The sequence below is a fragment of the Podarcis tiliguerta genome (genome assembly GCF_965153285.1).
Source record: "Podarcis tiliguerta genome assembly, chromosome: 1".
NCBI classification, from domain to species: domain Eukaryota; kingdom Metazoa; phylum Chordata; class Lepidosauria; order Squamata; family Lacertidae; genus Podarcis; species Podarcis tiliguerta.
In genome coordinates, this window is record NC_139534.1 from 73851237 (window position 1) to 73872837 (window position 21601).

The 21601-nt window shown below is 45.8% G+C and overlaps 1 protein-coding gene across 6 annotated transcripts in view; it reads left to right on the forward strand.

The window, feature by feature from the left end:
• The window catches only part of BDNF (brain derived neurotrophic factor), a 70192-nt gene that overhangs the window by 32633 nt on the left and 15958 nt on the right, over nucleotides 1-21601 (forward strand). Inside the window, exon 1 of one of the 6 annotated variants that reach the window (XM_083441080.1) lies at nucleotides 194-685. The exons of 3 other annotated variants lie outside the window; for them this stretch is intronic. The gene's annotated coding sequence lies outside the window, so the exon portion shown is untranslated. Of the gene's footprint in view, nucleotides 1-193; nucleotides 686-984; nucleotides 998-1273; nucleotides 1352-21601 lie in introns of those variants that run through there. 2 more of the 6 variants (XM_083441084.1, XM_083441083.1) reach the window with 2 other exon arrangements.

The following is a 21601-nucleotide window of genomic DNA, read 5'->3' on the forward strand; positions in this document are numbered from 1 at the left end:
CGGCTCAAACTAACCTGGGACGGCATAAGTCTCTGCAATATGCGTGTCTGTTATTGGCTTTCAGTTGTTATTTGCAACTTTGCTTCGCGATAAGGCGTGGGGGTGGGGGGGAACGATCTGGGTGCCTATTCCAACCCGATCCTCTTTCTTCCCTAGAGGGATCTGGTCGACCAACCCTACCCAGGCAGGGACAAAAAAGTTTATAGCAGGCGAAAAGGAGCCCTCCCCTTCTAGGGAACAAACAGCGTTTGCCGTCCGGCCTTGGGATGGGGTGGGAGAGATAGCGCGGTTCCTTTAAAGCGGGCACCCCAGTCCTCGGCGTTCCTGCTTGGAAGCGGCTTGACCAATCGAAGCCCAAACGGAGATCTAAATAATTCCTGAGTGAGCAGAAGCCAGCCACGGGCGGGGGGGGGGGGCAGGCGGGCTCGTGCGAGAGAGGCTCCTACGCCAGCCCCCCCCCCCTCCGCCCCGCTGGGGGGGGGGGAGAGGAAGGGAGAGAACGAGATCAGAGGCTCCCCACCACGCCGCTGCCCTCCCACCCTTCATAAAGCTTTGATGAGACATTCGAGCTGCTCGCCTCCTCCTGTGTTTCTGGAGCTGCAGGAGGCGGCTGCAGGGACTGGACGGCTGGGAGACGATGTGACTCTCCGGAGGAGACCCCAGCAGGCTTTGTGTGGACGGCAAGGTAGGGACGGGGCGGGGGGGAGAAAAGTTGACTCGAGCCGAGCTGGGTGGAGGAGAGAGAGGCGCCCCGGAAAGGGGCAGCAGCAGGGGCGCCAAGCAAAGCGGGAGACGCGAAAGGGCGTCGGAAGGGGAGGGCTGGAGAGCTGCGGACCCGGGGCTCCGGCAGGACCCTCCCGGGGGGTGATTCCCTTCAAGAAGCTGATGGAGCGCCGGGCGGGCGGGAGGATTGGAAGCGAGGGGATCGCGGCGCCATCCGCCCGTCGGGCCCGTCCGCTTCCTCGGAAGTAAAGCCCGAGAGCGAGCGCAGCCCTAGGTAAGCGTGGCCCAAACGAGCGAGGTTTGTTGTCCGATCTGCCCTTCTCCGGTGGTGCCCCCAGAGCACCAGACACCTGCTCGCTTCGCGGCTGGCAGGGACTTGGCGCCCTCGCTGCCTCCGGGGGTGGCCACCTCTGGCCAGGCTATGGCACGACCTCGCTCACCAACGCGCGCACTTAGTTCTAGCTCGCTCGCTCGCTGCCTGCAACTTGCCGCGTACTTCCCTCTGCGGAAAGCCCACCCGACGGAGGCGGTGGGTGTCCGAGGGCGGCAGGAGAGAGCGAGCGAGGCAGGCGCGCCGCTGGAGCCCAGGCAAACAGGCAGGGCTTCCCCCGGCTGGTCCCATCCGACGGTACGTGGAGAGGCGGGGAGCCCCTCGAGGCTGCAGCGCAGCGGAGCGGAGGAAGCGGGTTTGGGGGCGGCTGGCTGCCTGCCGCGCGATTACTGGTGGGCGAGGTAGGGGTTCCCCTCCTTTTAGGGGAGACTTCTTTAGACTGCGGCTGCGGGTTTAAGGAAGGTAGGAAGGAAGGGTGGGTTTTTGTGGCGAGGGGGCGTGTCCCCCCTGAAATATACTCAGAGTCGCAACCAGCAAAACAACCCAAGCAGCGCTGCAATTGCAATACTCCTTGGATTTTTGTGGTGGTAGAGTTGTGTGGAGCGAGTTTGTTCGGGTGGTGGTTTTGTGCGTTTTTAATGGGACAGGGGGCCCTCTGCTGGTCAGAGAGAGAGGCGCAGCGGCTCAAGGCCCAGAGGAGAGGGCGGGATTCCAGAGCAAAGCGCCGCCGCCGCCGCCAACCTCTGAATGGGAGTGGGAGGTCTTCTGCTCCACGCAGCTGGGCGAAGTGGGATCATCCGCGTCAGGCTCGATGCGTCTTACATCGCTGGCTCGGAGGGGCCTCGCATCCAGAGGGGGATTTCCTTGTGTAACATGATGTGCTAGAGGAACTTTTTTGCATGAGCACTCCTGCCCAGATGAGAGCAGCCAGGACGCGGGGAACGCTTCCTGATGACAGCAAAGGCAGGCAACTGGGCAAGGAGGCAGAGAAACGCTGTAAGCGACGGAGACCAATCTTGTATGTGTGAGAGACGTAGGAAAGCCAGGGAAATGGGTTCCTGCTTGGAACTCTTTCTCTCTGAAAAATACTGGAGATCAATCTCCTTTTAATACAGTGCTCACCCACCAACCTTTATCTTAATGATTAACGGGAGGAAGCTGCCAAAATATTTGGGTACAGAAATGAGCTTGCAAGCAAAGAATGCAGTTCCTAATGGATTAAACGGAGGGGCAGGGAGAACATGGGGACAAAAGTGAATCTGGGGGAGCTGTTCTTCACACGGGTTTGAGAATCACGTCTAGGCTGCAGTCATTATATGGTAGTAAACTCAATTGGCTTAACTTCTGAATAAGCATGTATGGGGATGCACTTTTAGATGGGGAACTCTGGATTTCTAGATTTGGACTGTTGCACTAACCATGCTCCCTGGGACAAATGGCAGGCGGTTCCTTAGAGCGAATATGGTGCTGCCCCACCATCCTCAGTCCATCTTCAGGGGTTGCACTTCCTGTCACCTTCCTCCACCTTGGTCTCAGCATTGCCCCATGTAATGCAGGGAGGAGGATAGGGACAAAACAAGTATTAGTTGCCTCTGGCTCCACCAGCCAGTGGTGGTCTCCCTGCGTACAACCTTGCTTGTCCCAATGGGCACCAGCCAACCCTGGACTCTGACAGGCTGCTGGAGCCCCACCAGAGACTTTGAGTCCAACAATATCTGGACGGTCAATTCCAGGGTAGATAAATTTATGGATAAAACATCTGTTTATGCACACTAGCTATGATAGCTTAGTGGAACCTCCATGTTTCAAGGATCAGGATGTTTCGATCAGGATGCTGGGGTGCATAGATTTTAACCTGCTCCAGGGAATGCAAGTCTGTTGCAGCTAGTTGCTTGGGAAATGAGTGACATAGTTTTGGCTGTGTGCAGTGGTGGCTGCATGATCCATCTCCCCACCAGCCCAAGAAACTGGCCATGTTATTAGGTGTAATTCCCTCTAGCATTGCCTCAAGTTCCTTCCATCACGGTGATTCAAAATCAAACTTGAGTGTCATCTCCTGGAAACAAAAAGTTTCACTCATTCTTCAGTGTATGTAGAGATCTATTTATGACTTGGGCAACTTGACGTTGTTGTTGTTGCTGTTGCTGTAGAGAGAATTAGAATGTGTGGCAGCAGCAGTGGGGATGCATAACCGCCTAGGTATGACACACTGCCAGAGGTTATAAATGGAATGTAACGGGAAGTTACTCTGTTGGCTGCAGCTCAGAATTATGCATCTACACAAGCCAGCGAGGCTCAGTAAGTGAATGGAAAGAGACACTTGTTGAAATGTAACCTTTACTGGAATTTCAAACACGCCGGTTACCATAACTGGAATTCCAGGGCTATAAACTTATTTGTCCTTTTTGTCTACTTCGCTAGACGGAAGTCTGTGTGTGTGTATGCTTTCCGTAAATTATTAAACTCCTTTTATATTGTGCGTTCAGTCAGTGGATGGGGGAAGACAACTTAATAAAAGCAAGCAATCTCTATATATTTCTGCAATACTCACCTGTGCATTTCATCCACGCATTGCAAGAACAGAGAATATCCCATTCATTGCTTTATCAGACCTGCAATAATTTGTGATCCCGATCTTATCACAGTGACCAGGATTTAAAGAGATCCACATGGCTGTCTAAAGTGGTCTTGTGTGCACACAGTGATTCCCCCTGCCCCATGGTCCCTTGACCTTCTGCAGCATCTTATAGTGTGTGCACATCCACACCAGGGCTTGCTGTGGGAAGGGAGAGACTGGGAACGCTCAGTGTACAGATGGCACTTCGAATCCTATCCATTATTTGAAAGTGTTCATCCCATTCATTGCCATGCACCTTAACTACATGAAAGTTTAGTACTGTAACAGAACTTGGGTCTGCCATTCTCTTTCCCACAGAATAAGCACTTTCCATTTCAACAGGGATTGTGTTGCTTTGGCCATTTGAGAATCTGGTTGTTCAAGATCTAGGCTATTTTGAAAATTCAACTTGCAACCTGGGGATTCATAGGTTAGTTAAGCATTGCATGCATGACAAAGCATAACTGAGGACCACAGATTAAGCTCCTGCCACCCCAGTCCTGAATGTGGAATGAAATCCTGTTATTTTAAATGCATCTTGGATCCAAGTAAGTTTGATTAGGATCTTGCTAACAAACACATGGAACTGTTTGATAGCACTGAGTAGCATAGAGGATTAGGTACCCCATCCTAGTTAATATCACAACTCTCTTAGCATTCGTATTTGGATCTCAAACAGGCGCAGCAGCAGAATTAGGCTTCTGTGTCAACAAGACTTCATAATGCATTATAGCACTTCACTGTGCTTGAAACACTTCATATACATTGCCTTGAGAATCCTGCCCAGTAGATCATTATCATCCCCATACTGTACTGCTGAAGCTGATAATAGTGGCTTGCGTAAGGCCAGCCTTCCCCCACCAGGTGCTTTCCAGATGTTTGGGATGACACCTCTGTGCTGTGCTGCCTGGAGCCTGATGGGAGTCATCGTCCAAAACATGTGGAGGGCACCAGGTTGAAGAAGGCTGCCTAAGACCATTGAACAAATATGTGGCTAAGGTGAGATTTGAATGGGGGGGACGGACCAATTCAGTGCATGTTTACCCAGAAGCAAGTCTCACAATGCTTAAAGGGGTTTATTTCTCTCTTCCCACCAACCATCACTGCTGCAGATCGCAGCTGCAGTCACTGTCCTCATCAACTTTCTTTAATTTATGTTAAAGTCAGTGCGTCTTACTTCCAGGTAAATACAATTCTGCTTATGCTACAAGTCACCTAAATGAGGTGCTTTTGAAAATGCTACCTAGTAATTATTTCCAGATGTCCAAACAATGAATGAACTATTTGGCAGCTTTGTTGTGTGCTATTGATTGCTCTAATTCTTCAATTTTTTATAAGATTAAAAGAGCAATGTGTTACAACCACGTGCATTCTTTTTTCCCAGAATTGCCATTAGCCTCTTGCCTTGAACGTTAAGGGTTTTTCTTTTTTCCAAAAGTACTTTTTTTTTAATTACTTTGTTTGCTATACATTTTTTTTGAGGTTATTACCGTTTTGAGATCAATAACCATTACTTATTTATGCTTCTAGTAACTGAGTTTTAATGTATGCAGAGAATCTATCCTGGTAATATACAGCAAGTACCTGTGTTATCTTTAATTCATGGATTGATAAAAATACTCAGAATTGAAACCATTGTGATATTTATAAATGCACGTACACACAGAGGCAATGGTCCAGGCTGTGTAGCATGAGTAAAATAAAAAGATAATGATGATTACTTGTTTATACAGCCCCATTGAGTGAATTTCATTGAGCCACTGACTGGCAGCATGAATGACAAGGCTTACTATTTCACCTTCAGTAGGCATGTGCCATCTATTCATGTAACTTCAAAGCAGCAATACTTTTAACTTAAGTCAATTACTATCACTGAATCTCACACACTAGTTTTCCTGAGCGCAAAAAAAATGTGGATAGCTCCTATTAATTTTAAATTATATATACACAATTCCTTTATATGTCCCAAATAACTGAGGTTGGCTGCTAAAAATCTGAAATATCTTTCTGACGCTTAACTTTGGTCCTCTTTTTATGTGCTTAGGATGACACCATATTGGCCTAAATATGAGCCTCACTTTCCCCCAAAATTCCGACTGTGAAGTGGGGCTTATATTCACGACCTTACGGTATGCAGCCAGGAGTGCGGGGCAAACAGCACCAGAAAAGTTAAAGTGGGGCTTATATTCACGACCTTACGGTATGCAGCCAGGAGTGCGGGTGCCCGCCCTGCACATAGTCCCTGTCCTCTCCCCCAAGACTGGGAAGGGAGATAGCATAAAGGCTGTCGGCAATGCAGCATGGCTCTCCGCCCCCCCCCCCCAGTATGCAGCCAGGAGCAGCGAGGAATGGAGCAGCTTATATTTGGGTATTCCCCCCCCCCTCCAATTTTAAAGGTGCAGCTTATATTTGGGCCAATATGGTATTTTATTCATTTCTCTTAAAAATTTATATCCTGCCCTTCCTCCAAAAGGATCCCAGGGTGGCAAATATCTTCAATAAAATACAATTACAGTGATACCTCGGGCTACATACGCTTCGGGCTACATACGCTTCAGGTTACAGATTCCACTAACCCAGAAATAGTGCTTCAGGTTAAGAACTTTGCTTCAGGATGAGAACAGAAATCGTGCTCCAGCGGCGCGGCAGCAGTGGGAGGCCCCATTAGCTAAAGTGGTGCTTCACCTTAAGAACAGTTTCAGGTTAAGAACGAACCTCCGGAACAAATTAAGTACTTAACCCGAGGTACCATTGTAAAAGTAATTTAAAAACCTCTAACAAAAACTAACACATGTAACTAAAGCAGAAATGTTTTCAGCAGACATCTAAAGGAATACAATTATGGCAGCTGCCTCATGTTTGGAGACAGGAAATTCTGAAGTACAGATGTTGCCAGACGGCAATCCCTTAAGTAAAAAGGTCCCAAGCATGTAAGGGCTTTATATACCAGTAGCAGCAACTTGAACTCGGCCCAATGGCAAACTGGCAGCAAGTGAAGATCTTTGAGCACAAGTGTAATATGCTGATGGACATGGGTGTTGCTGTGCTCTAAACCACGGAGGTTCTTGGGCTTGATGATCAGAAGGTTGGCGGTTCAAATCCCTGCAACAGGGTGAGCTCCCATTGCTCTGTCCCAGCTCCTGCCAACCTAGCAGTTCGAAAGCATGCCAGTGCAATTAGATAAATAGGTACTGCTGTGGCGGGAAGGTAAACGGTGTTTCCATGCGCTCTGGCTTCTGTCATGGTGTCCCATTGTGCTAGAAGCAGTTTAGTCATGCTGACCACATGACTCGGAAAGCTGTCTGTGGACAAACGCCTGCTCCCTTGGCCTGAAGTGAGATGAGCACCGCAACCCCATAGTTGCCTTTGACTAGACTTAAACGTCCAGGGCTCCTTTACCTTTTTACCTTTATGCTGATGGACTCTACCTGACAAACTGTCAGCAATCATCCTGGAGCATTCTGCACTAACTGCAGTTTCTGGACCAGACAAACGGGAAGCCCCATATAGAATGTATTGCAGTAGCCCAGTCTTGAGGTTTCCAATTTCTGAACCACTGAGGTCAAGCTGGCCTAGTCCAGGAACGATTGCAGTTGCCTAACCAGCTGAAGCCTGTGAAAAGCTCTCCTACCCAACAAGGTCACTTGGGTCACTCTACTGACAATGCTGGATCCAGGAGCACCTTTGGGGCTGTCTTCTGGAGACACCACAACCACACCCACTGCAGGCAGTCAACCACTTTCTTGGATATGAGAACTATCCATTTGTTATCAGCATTTCTGGCAGATGCCCATAGAATCTCTGCTGAATGATTCTGTGCAGTCTTGGCACAATCGCCATCACCTTGTACATTGATACGGGTTGGTTTTATTCTTCATCTTACCTACTAGTTTCCCAGTGCATCTGGTCAGGATTGGCATCTGGTTCTGAGCAAGCCAACTGAAAACTAATCCAGGCAAGGCCGAAGAACATCTGATAATTTGCAAATGCTATAGCTTGAGAGACAAGAGAGAAAGAAGGAGAGAGACATACACAGAGAAGGGTCTCATACATTGATTTCAGATGTAGATGTCTGCAAAGGGTGCAACATGCATGCACACTGGATCAAAACTGTTTCACAGTGATTTCATCTGGATCATCTGCAATAAATGAGTAATGAAATGGTATTAATTCTGGAGTACCCTGCTAGTGTGGAAGTAATCATCCCTCGCTCACTCATCTTTCCCTCTTTGTGAACGCTTACGTGCTGTCCAGAGAAAGTTTCTGAATAAAGGCAGGCCTCGCCACTCACATTGTCTCTCCCCATATCTAGAATCGGGGATGGAAACTGGTGTCAGCAAGTAGGGAAGAAACCCTGGAAACTGCCTTATGTTGAGTCACGCCATTTGGCCATCCAGTGCAGTGCTGTATACACTGGCAGGCAGCAGCAGCAGCTCTCCAGGATTTCAAACGGGTTATCTACCAGCCCTGCTTAGAGATCTTTGGTACTGAACCTGGAACCGTCTCCAGGCAAAGCAGATGCCCTACACTGAGCTATGGCCCTTCCTCATTCATCTACCTGAAGCCTATCTAGCAGCACAGTTTGAATTCCCTCAGAAATGGCTGCCTTCTACTCCTGTGAGCTTCTCAAGCTACAGGGTTCTTCTTTTTAGAGGGGGGTGATGTTGTGCTTCTGATGCATGGTATGTATGTAGCCCTTGAGAACTAAGAGAGGATTGAACCCTTGTCTGACCCTCAAGCCAATACACAGCCCCATAGGAGGTGCACCATATCATGTATGTGTGGCAAAAGCTGTTCCTGCTTGAATTCCCTCCTCTGTGCAAATGGCCCACCATGCCTGCCCTAGGCCTTGTTGCCTATAGTGTGAGGCCTGTCTCTGATAAAAAGGATTGGGGCCTGCTCTGAAAGAACAGAGGAAATACAACTCTTTGGGTTCAGGCCAGTATATCTCACTCAGGGCTGCAGATAAAATCGCTACTTAACTCTCAATATGAGGCAATTGAAAAAGAGCTGTTCACTATTGTTTATTTAATGAAAAGAGATAAAAAGAAAGGCCTTTTCTTTGAGATTCAACAACACGGAACAATTTTCCCTCTGTAGTACTGCCACTTAGTGTTCAACTTCACTGAATCACAGCTGGAAAACCCATTTTAAAAAATTGCACTCTCTGTTAGAGTCCTATTTTTCTTGCTACAGGGAGGATGTCATCATTCGAAGACTGTAAATTGTGGTTGGCATAACAAGCCAAAAGTCTCAAGCATTTTATTTTTTTTACAAATCACTTGACGGAAGGCATAAGGTTGTGTGCCATGGCAGGAGATGAGAAAAGATGCTCCTGCTTATTTAAATGTGTGTTTGGTAAAAACTTTGTGGTGGTACTACTTTTAAAAAGTCATGGGAAATGGGCACTGGCTGCATTTGTGGACCAAGACAAGTGGACCAAGACAAGTTGTCTCCCCAAAGTTTGAAATTGAAATAAATGAGCTGCTTGCCCTGTTCTGCATATTTGTCCAGGCTCAACCAGGCATTTGCACAATACACACTTGCTTATCACTCCTAATAGAGAGAGGGGTAGAAAGAAAGACAACTTTCAGTAAAGATTTGTTTTTAACACTCGTGTTCTACATTTGTTTCCCTTAACTGCTCATTGATTGAACCCAGAGTCCAAAAAACTGGTTTTCTTGTTTCAGTCTCAGTAAACTCAACTGTTTCAGTCTCAGTAAACTCAAAAGGTACAGCACGGAAGAAAACTGAACTTCACAAGAGTTGTAGCTATCTAGAATAAGGTCAAGCTATTTTCTTTGGGAAAAGAGGTCAACAGGATGCTACGAGAGCTCTGAGCAGAGGATATCTTTAGCCTGAGCTGTAATGCTTACTCTTGTTTTAAGTGGCTGCTTCTTTAATATCTACAGATGTTGCTTCCAGCCTTTGATTTATGGCCGCATTGGAAATTTTGCTCAGTAGGCTGAGCATCGTGACAGAGGCTCCTGTGTGAGCGGATATATCCCTTTTAATAGGTTAATTACTAACCTGCATTGACTTGTTTTCACATAATTGTTATGAGCACTCAGCCCCCTCCCCAGCAAAATTGCAGCTTAATGGAACACTTCTTAATCATCTCTAGGAGAGGTTTGTATACTGGCACGCTCCATCTTACCAAAAACTGAACTGTTTTCTCCTGAATGTTTTGTTCTGAATATGAACTTAAGGAACAGAGCTCTGGCTTAGGGAAAGCAAGAACAAACTCTCTTTGTATGTCACTAGCAGAAGGGGTACCAAAATAACGTGCCCTTTACTTTTCACCCTTGGGGCCAAGCTACACATTACTTGTGTATAACATAGTCATTTTGTATTTTTATTTTATTTTAATTGTAAACAAAGAATAGCTTTGACAGGCTGCAATTTTGCAGGGAAAACCAGCATACAATGTATGGATTGCCCCTTATTTAATAAGCAGCAGATCAACATTAAACCAAAGTCCATTGAACGTGTTTACAGTCTGTACGCTGTAAACTAGTTAAATTTAAGTATTTGTATTACAGTTAGTTCAGACCAGCTGAAGGCCATGGGTCTTTTATAAACTCAGCTTTTGTGGTGTGCTGTAGTCGAGGCAGTGACATCCCTTTGAGGAACATAGGATAAGACTGTGAAGATATGCCCCATCTTCTACGAAAAGCCCCTTAGTTTTGTTATGGGCCTATGACAGCGAAGATCATGTAGGGGCTGAGGTCACTCCCTTGGTTTTTGGGATAACATGCCCTTCCAAATCCCCTTTCCACAGTGGTGTGGAGCAACATAACATCTCTTTACCCAGACCTATGGAGCACAGTCAACATCTATTGTTGCTCTACTGCTGAGCATGGGACAGAAATAAATGAGGATAGCATCAATCTCATGACATGCACACACGGGGGGGGGGGAGAGACGTGTCATTTTCTCTATCCACTTTCCCAATTTTGTGCATAATTTCATACACTGTAAGTTGTATCCAACTAACATTTACTCAGAGCAGAACTAATTGGATACAACCCGTCTGTTATGGAAATTTCTCTTTTCTCCACTTGCACTGCACTGCATTATGCCCAACAAAGGGATTAAGTCTCCCCTTGCATCAATGCTGGCCGCTTAGCACATGATCCCATGTCCTGCTGTCATACCATGGCAGAACAGCTGGTGCAGAGAAATAACAACTTGTCCAGGGCTGGGCAACTACTTGTCCACTGAGTTCTTCAAAACCAGAAGCTTCAGAGAATGCAACCAATCTGGGACAACATCCGCAGCTCTTCCCACAGAAGAATGCCTGGTCTCTCTCTGGCCATATCTGTGATATTAGTTATAACAACAACTTTTTAAGATATACCAGTATTGACTTTCATCAGGTGTGTTTCTCATCGCTATAAGGCTGGTCAGTTCCTCTAGTCCAACATGTTGCACTAAGGCAGAAAAGTCCATAGCTAAACATCTGGGACAGGGCAGTCTGTGATCTCTCTCTCTCTCTCTCTCTCTCTCTCTCTGTGTGTGTGTGTGTGTGTGTGTGTGTGTGTGTGTCTCAGCCTTTGGAAAAATATAGTGAGTAAACAAACCAACCCCGGTGTTGCAAAATATGAGTCAGCAATATCAAAAGCAACACAATGGCCAGAAACCATAACAATGTGAAAAACTTTATGGAATAATTCAAAACATCAAAACTAACAAACTTAAGCCTCTGAAAGTCCTTAAATGAATCACGGTGCCAGACTTTACCCAGCGGAGAAAAATATAAATAGTGAGCCACAACCTGTTTAATTGGCTGAAATGCAGATACTATGGTAGCTTGTAGATCACTATTATTAAGGTTGCTATCCTATCTATATACTTGGGAGTGAGTCCCCCTTTAATGGGCCTTTCTTCTGAGTAGAACCTGCATAGTGTTGTTCTGTGTCTCTCCTAAATTGGCTAGAGCCAAGCTACAGATTACTGGTGGATACATTATTTAGAATTGCTAGGTTCTCTCTTCCTGCTTGTGGGCTTCCCACAGGCCTCTGGTTGGTCATTGTAAGAAGAAGATGCCGGACTAGATGGGCCACAGGTTTGGGTCAGCAGGATCTTATGTTCTAAAGAAGCTTTCAGAAATTTGGAGGAGCTAAGAATCTTCCATTCCTGGAGAATTACAGGGTTGAATCCAGAGGTAGCTTGTCATGCTTGGGTCTTGCAGAAACGACATTCTGTTTATTAATTATGTGGACTTTCATTGTGTTACCCTCACAAGGCAGTACACAAATAAAACAAAAACATAGCATGGGACTAACTTGTCTCATTGATTTTAGTGGGAAGGCCAGGGCAATCTTAACCCCCTGATTCACTCTCCTAGAGGGGTTTAGGATGTGGCAGAGGTGTCCCTCCAACAAGCTTGGATTCAGAGGAAGTTGAGGAGCAATCGTGGCAGATCCACTGCTGCATTTGGAGGAATGCCTCAGCCGATGATCTTTCTATGCAGGCAAGAAGGAGGACCTTCAGATATCCTTGTCCCAGATTGTTTTAAAGTAAAAAGAGACCAGCACTTTTAATTACTTTGGAATTGGGGACCCAGTTAATAACTGGGCAGCTACATTCAGAAGTTTCCAAACATAGGCAAAGCCATGTTTCAAGGATTAGACACTATGTACGTAATTTTAGCAGAATGTTTCAAGAGCACAGGTAACTATGACAAGATCCTTTTTATTCAGACAGGGTAATAGCTGAAACACCAAAGGATGTTTGGTGAAAGGTGCTTTGTGCAATGGACACTTGAAAGGTCAGATCCAATGGCAACCCCAAGCTGTCAACCTGATCCTTTAGGATTAGTGTAGCTCCATCCCAAAGAGTTTGAATGCCAGCTTCCCAAAATGTATTTATTGATGTAGATCATTTGTATTCCACACTTTGTCTCAAAGAGACACTCAGGGCAGCTGTAAACTTAACCATCTAAAGCTTTGTGGGCTGGATTGAGACCCAGTTTATCGGCACTCATCTAGCTCGTTACAAGTCCTGGCACTTGCTGAGAGTGTCCACTGCCTCACCTGGACTAGATGAAAAGGAGAATCTAGGTGCAGATCTCCAGATCTCCACATGACTACCTGCAGCAGTTTTGTGAAGATGTTTAATAGCACTGGAGGCAAGAGGCAACAAAAAAGCTGGATCATCCCAGACAGGTGATCTGGAAGGATACAATGTCAATAGTACTCTAAGCCAGTGTTTCCCAACCTTGGGTCTCCAGCTGTTTTTGGACTACAACTCCCATCATCCCTAGCTAGCAAGACCAGTGGTCAGGAATGATGGGAACTGTAGTCGAAAAACAGCTGGAGACCCAAGGTTGGGGAACACTGCTCTAAGCCATGGAGAGGTCCAGGAGAAACAACTGTGTTGCATTTTCCCCTGATTATCTCCCAGTGCAACTGTTCTAAAGCAACCAAAGCAGTTTCAGTCCCCAAAGCAGAATGGAAGCAGACTAAAATGGGTCAAGATAACCTGATTCACACAGGGGTGCCTAAAGCTAGGCAGTCACTTCCCACTCATCCAGCTATGTTCAAGATAACAAGTGAATTAACTATGTTCAAGAAGACAAGGAGAATGAGGAAAAGGTAGGGAAACGGGGATGGTATGGAAGCAATTGACTGATTCCACAAGCAGCACACAATTAGAACAGCATATCTGTGTCTTTCTCATGAATAGATACATTTGAAAGCATTCCATGTAGCTATTTCAGATGTGAGAGCTACTTCCAGGATCATACTGCTGACTTACATTTCTAATATGGAAAGTAGGTTCAAGACATGGGCATGACCCCAAAGGAGTTTTTGCATCTGGAATTGGTAGTTGGAAAGGTTTCATAAATAGGCCTACAGTCATAAGAAGGACAGGGATATGCTGGTCTGCTTCCAGACTGCACATATCTAACAGCAGATAGCACTGGCTCTCTTGTTTTTGGCTATTACCCTTTTCCATGACCAGAAAACTTTTTAAAACTACATTCGTACCATTGAACCTCTACATTCATTTGTCATAATGACCATTTCAGTTTATTACCATTTATTTATTTATATCCCACCCTTCTTCCCAAAGGAGCATGGAGTGGCAAACAAGAGATAAAATTAAAACATACTAAAAACAATTCCAAGACAGATGCAGACTGTGAAAAATCTCCAGTTAAAAGACTTATTGGAAGAGGAAGGTCTTCAGTAAATGCTGAAATGGCAACAGGGGTGGTTCCAAAGGGTATATAAAGTGTCACAATCGTTCAGGGAACCAGGTCCCTAGTGCAGTAGGGCTTAATACCCCCAAACCAGTGCTTTGAACATAACCCAGTAGCTAACTGGCAGCCTAAATTTTGCATCCTAAAACTGGGAACCAAAGAAGGGACATGAAGGTATGAAATACACACTTGTGGGTTTGTTTGTTTTTACTGCAGTTTTTCTCAGATTGTCTATTCAGCAGGAAGCACTGCTACCTCACAGATCAACTTATTCTCCCCAGCTAATATTAACAGTTCATTTCCCTCCAGTTCTAACTTCCTTGTTTGCAGCCAGTAATTTAGAGCCAGCACCTGTTCACATCTTTAGACCTGTGTCATAAAGAAACAAATGCTTAAGATAAGAGCATATTGAACAATGTGTCAATGCAATATCACAAACCACCACAAGACTATCTCCAACCCAACCCCCCCCCCCATCCAAACAACCCAGTAAAACAAGTTTTGGTTCCTTCCCACCTTTTTCAGTGGGAAAAAATAGTCAAATGTCAAGGATTAGTATCAATAACTAGGTGCATGTTTACCTTTCTGCTTTTGCCAGCAGGGTACTATTTGCAAATTAAATTTCTTGGGTCTTGCTACAGGTGGCCACCAAGGCTTGGTTCCATGCTGAACGTGTGCATCAGATGCTGAAGATGCAAAACCTCATAAAGGATTTGTTTTCAGTTTAAATAAAAAAAAAATCCATTTGGAAGGAAACAATTTAGCAGGAAGGCGTGCGAGGATGTGAAAGAATGGCTGCTCCCACTGTGTTTATGGTTGGTTCATACATGCCTCACTTCAAGGCACCACACCTTATTCTCAGTAATATTTTGCATTCTCTGGAGCTTCTGCCCAGTGGAAAGTTCACTTTGCATTCTAATTTGGCCCAAATGTTACTAATGACTTGCCTTGTCATCCTGACTTTTGTTCTGTACTCTCTACATCCAGATTTATTGTTTGTCTGGTCCTTATGACTGCAACGTAGCGTATAAATGTGCACAACATTTTGCAAACCAACAGCTCCCTGGGGAGGTTGTGGCCACAAGAGGGATGGGGGTAAAGTGAGAGGATTGCCCTCACAGAAATAAATCCTTTCAGGTTTCACTGTCAGAGAGTAATCCTTTACTTTCATTATTCTGGACCAGAATTATGGTGCCACTGTGTTGGCAGAAAGGCCAGCCAATCCAATGCTTAACCCTGGAAGGGAAATTCTCACAAGTAAGAAATTCAAAGGGAGGAGGAGATGGTAAACACATCCCCAACCATCCCTGGGAATTCCACCACAGCCCACCAATCATGGCCAGTGCTAGTAAAGACATCAACACAGGGAAGGAGCCAGTGAACTAACAATAGGAATATGCTCAAGGCATATGTCTCACTACACACAAGGCAACACCACTCATATCAGCCCCAATGGCACAGCCAGCAGTGACCGGTCCAGATTTTTAATCCCTTTGTGCTTTATGACAACCACTGTTTTGGAACACAAACGGAAGGAGGGAGAGGTCATACAATGTGACACCTGCACAACTAGCACACACGGTTCCTCCACTCCCCCTTGGAAAAAGGTTCAAAACCCACCTAAGGAAGGGAAAGATTCATTTTTTTGCTAAGCAGCCAAGGGAATGGGGCACGTGCGCGCGCGCACACACACACACACGGCAGCCACAAACACACACTGACAGCCACTGCCATTAATGAATCACTGAACAGGGCATAGGACTAGCAGAAGCAGGAGAGAAGAGTTTGAGCCCTACCAGGGGGAAGCGACCCCACACGCCGTTAGCATGCCTGGCAGGGAGGAATGTCATATCAGGGTTAATGAAAGGAAGAGAGAGCACCCTGGACTCAAACCCACAGCACAAATGTCACACAGCAGTTCCCTAGCCACTCAGCCAGAGTAGCAGGCAGCAGTCTTTACCTGCCCCACTCCCTGACAGATAAGATGTCAGGTATAGTGCAGGTGGTTTGGCTTGGGGAAACGGCTTTACAGGCCAAATTAGGCCCACAGATCAGAGGTTTCCCCAATGCTGCTGCAACTTGGCCAGCAATGACAGTGCTTAGAGAAAAGTGTCTGATTTTTGCCAGCAGAGTTTGCCTGCATGTGGGGATGAGAGCCTTCTCTGCATTTCCCTGTATTTGGGGGGAGGAGGATGTTACAGAATTACGGTTCAAAGAAGACTCGGTATATTCACATTTGGCAAAGTGACAGTGGGGAACAATGGGAGAGTTGGAGCAATAATCCATTCTGCTACAGCATGTGTTTTCCTGCAGCCCGTGATTACATGCGTCCCTGCCTCCACATCTTTCCCTGCACTCTCGCGTTCGCACTGCCAGTTCCTTGGGGGCAGAGACGTGTCCCCTTGTATTTTGCAAAGTGGCACAACCCCTGAGGGACATAGTAGTGGTAGAAAAAAGATACTGCACTTTTGCTCTGTTAGGTTTTGCATCATGATGTGACATCATCAACATCAGCGCATCATGACCTTAGTGTTTTGCCAGTGCAGTTAATAGAAAGAACGTCCCTCATGCTGGTTACAGAGTCACATTTTGATGACTTTCTTCTTCTTACATTCTCCTCCAAATATGAAGTAGTATAAATCCATATACTGCACTGTATTACAGAATACATTTAACTAATCTGTACAACTAGTTTAAACACACATAACAAATGTGTGATGTTTTAAAGAGCAATACTACTAGCTAAAACTAAACATTTAAATACACAGGTTTTTCTAAAGTGTAACAGGATAGTATCACGATCTGAAAAATTGTGAAACTTATTCTGGGTCACTGAGAGCATAGTGTGAGTTCTCTAATTGTTCTGAGGTAAAATAGAAGACAGAAAAAGACAAGCGCTCTATGTGAAGCCACAAGTGTTCCTCCACTGTCAGCTGTCTTTCCTATTGGGCAGCATTGGGGTTCTGAAGGATAATGGACTTCACCCATAGTCTTGAGAACAGATACTTTTAAACACATACAAAATCAGCAATGCTTGCAATCTAAAATATGAATGGTTCGAGAATTCTCTTTCCCAACCTCACCTCCTCCTCCCTGCCTATGTCAAGCTCTTCACATATTTAGGGCTTCGAGAAAAACTGAGTGGGAACATCACTACTTGCACATATGTAATCCCAGGAGCAGAACCAACAGGATAAATGGCCACACCCCCTGGATTGACATAATTATTATCAGCATGGGAAACAGGACCACACGAAGAGATGGAGCTCACTGCCAAATCCAAGCTGCATCTTGGACTCTTGCCACTGATGTATATAACTCTCTGTGACACGGCGGCAGCATCCAATAATATTCACATAGTTCTATGTATGTTTAGGACTATGTGCCTATCCATATATTAATATGCAGCGACTGCTAAACTGCCCCACTGCCATGCTCACTCTAGCTGGGCCTGCCTCACCACTTTTGATGTTATGATCAAGAGCTGGGAAAGAGTACAGTGATACCTTGGTTTTCGAACAGAATGCATTCCGGGAGTCCGTTTGACTCCCGGAACCATTCAAAAACCAAAGCACAGCTTCTGATTGGCTGCAGGGGTGTCCTGTAGCCAATCAGAAGCCATAGAAGCCGCGCTGGATGTTTGGCTTCTGAAAATTATTCGAAAACCAGAACACTCACTTCTGGGTTTCGATTGTCTGGGAGCCGATTTGTTCAGGAGCCAAGGCTTCCAACTGTATAGGCAAAAGTAGTTCAAGGAAGGAGTGGGTTGTTGGAAGTGCAAATATGGATTCTGGGGAACTTCAAATATTCAACCTGTGGTTTTCTGGAGCACAGAAGAAGTCTGTCTCCCCATATGCCTTCTTTGTTTATCGGAGTCAATAATATGAGAAGGTGATAACAGACTTCCTGTACGATTTCAACACAGACCTCTAGCAAAATAGAAGTTCAAAACGGAGGCACAAACAACAGCAGGCAGGTGACCCAAAATGGAGTCCTTTTGTATCAAGAGGAGACAAAGTGCTTAGGACTTTCTAAACCAGGATGACCAGTGCCTTTTTGGTATCTGCTCTGGTGTCCATTCCAAGAAGCAGACTCTGATGCAACCTGGGACTCTCCATTTCCCCTTTTCTTTTTCCATTTTCACGCTGCTTTTCTCTTCCTCCTTTGGTGCCTCCTTCCTTCCTTTCCAACCCCATAGCAATGGTTGCCTGGAGCCATCCATGCTCTCCTGATCCTTCTCTAGATGCCCACATACACCCCAAGCAGCATTTTGTTATATAAAAGAAAACCTCTCTTCCATCACCCCATCCAGGTGAAACTTATTGCATCTGCCACATGCTAAAAACAGGAGCCTGGCCAAAAGGTAAAGATTGTAAAAATGGTCCTGCAAAGAAGCATTTAAAGGAATGGGAAGAGGGGAAATATTTATTAAGAAATGTCATGCTTACAAAATTTCTGAAGGGTATTGAAACAATTAAAAGATCAGGCTAAAATAAGTTTACAACCAGGGAGATAAAAACATTAAACCAGATAGAAAGTTTGCAGGAATAAAAAGGGTGGGTGGAAGCATGTCTGAAGCTTTAACGAAAAGGAGCCAAATACACCTCTCTAGTGAGAGAGCTCTGTATTCTGGGTGGCAGTATGAAAAAGGTCCTGTCTTGCATCTTAGGTTCAACCAACCATGTTTCTGAAAGTGGTGGGAAGCATAGCAGAGCCTCTAATGTTGAATATGGGGTGGGGGGATATCATAGAAAGATGGTGTTGGAAAGGGTCTTGGAGGTCCTGTAGACCAACCTCATGTCCAATGCAGGAAATCCATCACTACAGCATCCTTGATAGGTTAAAGGTAAAGGTACCCCTGCCCGTACGGGCCAGTCGTGTCCGACTCTGGGGTTGTGCGCCCATCTCACTTAAGAGGCCGGGGGCCAGCGCTGTCCGAAGACACTTCCGGGTCACGTGGCCAGGGTGACAAGCTGCATCTGGTGAGCCAGCACAGCACACAGAAATGCTGTTTACCTTCCCGCTAGTAAGCGGTCCCTATTTATCTACTTGCACCCGGGGGTGCTTTCGAACTGCTAGGCTGGCAGGCGCTGGGACCGAACGACGGGAGCGCACCCCGCCGCGGGGATTCGAACTGCCGACCTGATGATCGGCAAGTCCTAGGCGCCTAGGCCACCCGCGTCCCTATCCTTGATAGGTTATTTGCTTGTAATTAGAACCCTTTGGTTCAGGTCTTATCCACTGGAGCAACAGAAAACAAATTTGCTCCAACAGCAGTGGAATAGCCCTTAAAAAATTTGGAGATGGCTATTGTATTGTGTCTCCTGTCATTCAGATAGCCTGCTCCCAAACAGTTTGGGGCTTTGAAGTTAACTCCAAGGACTGAGCCTTGACATGACCTGAGAGCCAGTGCAGGTAGAACAAAATGAGTAATAGTATCAGTAAAGTGAGTGTCAGAGACCAGACAGGCCACTTCATTTTGCACGAACATGACCTCCCCTCCGTCAGAGTAGTTACCCTCTCAACGTTCTGATGGCTAATGAGACAGATCTCCAAAGATCTCCCAAGCGTTTGCTCCCAGGGAAGGTTGTCCCATCACAATATTAAACTTTCTCTTAAGAAGATAAAGACCTGTTGACTGTTTTCATGAAATATTATTTGCAAGCAACCAGGCTTTGAGCCAAATTCTGAGAGGAGCCAAGCCCTGAACAGCTGTTTTCACCAAACAGGCTCGACTTTTCGGAGAGTTGCAGGTACCTGGCAAAATCCCTTGGAATTTCGCAGGGAATGTGACCTGTGCATTGTTCTTAACACACAGGCTTGAGGACTTACAGGGTGGCCAAAACCAACATACTTTGTGGATTTCCTCTAATCAGCCCAATTTGCTTCTCTCACTCGTGTTTGCTTCAGTGATGAGGAGAGTTTGGTTTTTAAGCTAATTGAGAGTGACCCTCATGTTCTTGTCATGCTGCCAGTGCAGCTGTCATAAAGCATGTTTCAGGACCCCTGGAAACACCCTATTTGTGCAGTAGTTTCTCCCTATGCAGAGAGTTATTTCCTGCTTTTAATAATGATTTTGCTCTGCGGTGGAAGTGGGCGAAAGGCAAGGGAGGGGGAAGCTAGGTCTTAAATCAATACTGCTGGAGAAATCTGCTTCCACAAAGAGCATGTTTCCTCTTAGAATTGCAAATGAACATGAACAAACATCCCCTCCTCACACTCAGTTCTTTGGTTTGTTATTTTGTTTGCGTGCCTATAAAACCAGAAGCTTGGATGGGAAGAGAAGAGTTAAAAAAGAAAAAGCCATATGGCAATAGCAGGAGGTCTGGCCACCCCACCTTAGGCTCGTGACAACATGCCCTACATTTAACCTACAGTCAGGAACTAATTAACAACACAGATGGGAGTGAGCTAGCATATGTATTAAGAGGGAAAAAATTAATACCCCAAAGGTTTTAATCAGAAGCCTTGCCTCTTTCTGGGTTAGAAGCCTAACCATTGCCATAGGAAACTGCCAAATATATAGATGGGGAGGCAGTGCCTGGTAGTGGTTAGAGAGTGGGGCCCTCTTCCAGCAGCAGCACTGAGGTGCTGCATGACTATAGGTAAGTCACAAAAAGCTGCTTACCTGTTTCAGTCTGATCAACGGGGAATGGAGATCAGCACTCTGGGTTTTTGTAGTCTGAGTATTGGGGCAATGGGAATGTTTTTGTAAAAGCAAAGGAAGTTTTAAAAGATGTCCCTGCTGGTATGAATGCAGGGACACAGGGAAATGGAAGCTTAAGCTTAATTAACTTCTTATTTTGTACTACATGATTGAAGCACCTTAATTTATAGATCGGTAGGTGGAGCTCCATACTTCCCCACCTTGTTTCTGAGAGGTGGTTGCTCCAATTTTAAAATCAGGGATTCCTTTCCCTTTGAATACTGGTTGCTGGGGAGCACAGGTGGCAAGAGGGTTCAGCTCCTCCGTGTGGTCCTTTCAGATTCCATCAGCCCTATCAGGTGTGGCAACTCCTGGGAGCTGAGACCTTCCCCCCATTTGGGGAGGTAAGCCCCCCAATGTCCCCCTAAAATTGGGGTGGAGGAGACCATACGTGAGCTGAACGCTGTGCCACTTCAATGGCCAGCTAATATTGGTGGAAGAGGAGGCAGGAAGAGGAGGAGACACTGGCCCCTGAAGCCACACTCTGCCCACCCTCCTCCTGTTTGCATGGACAGAATGACCATAATAGTGCAATGTTGGATTCCTCCCTTTGCGTGGCTTGCAGCAAGAAGATAAACCCAAGCAACAAGCTGTCCCCTTAAATCAGTGATGGTCAAACTTGGCCCTCCAGCTGTTTTGGGACTACAACTCCCATCATCCCTAGCTAACAGGACCAGTGGTCAGGGATGATGGGAATTGTAGTCCCAAAACAGCTGGAGGGCCACGTTTGGCCATCACTGCATACACACTGTGAGGCTATTAGTTTTGTGTCTTTTGACTTTGGTTGTTATGTACATCCCTTATGCTGAACAAAATGATAACATAACAGTAAATTCCATATACAAAGACAGAATTTCACATACAGGGGAAACCTTTATCCAAACTGGAATATTTTTTTTTAAAAAAATTATTATTATTTAGCTATAGGTGTATTTAAGATACAATGAGTTTTATGTATTTTCTTCTTAATGTTGGCAAGTTACTTGCCTGCCATTAGCTGTGAGATCTGTCACA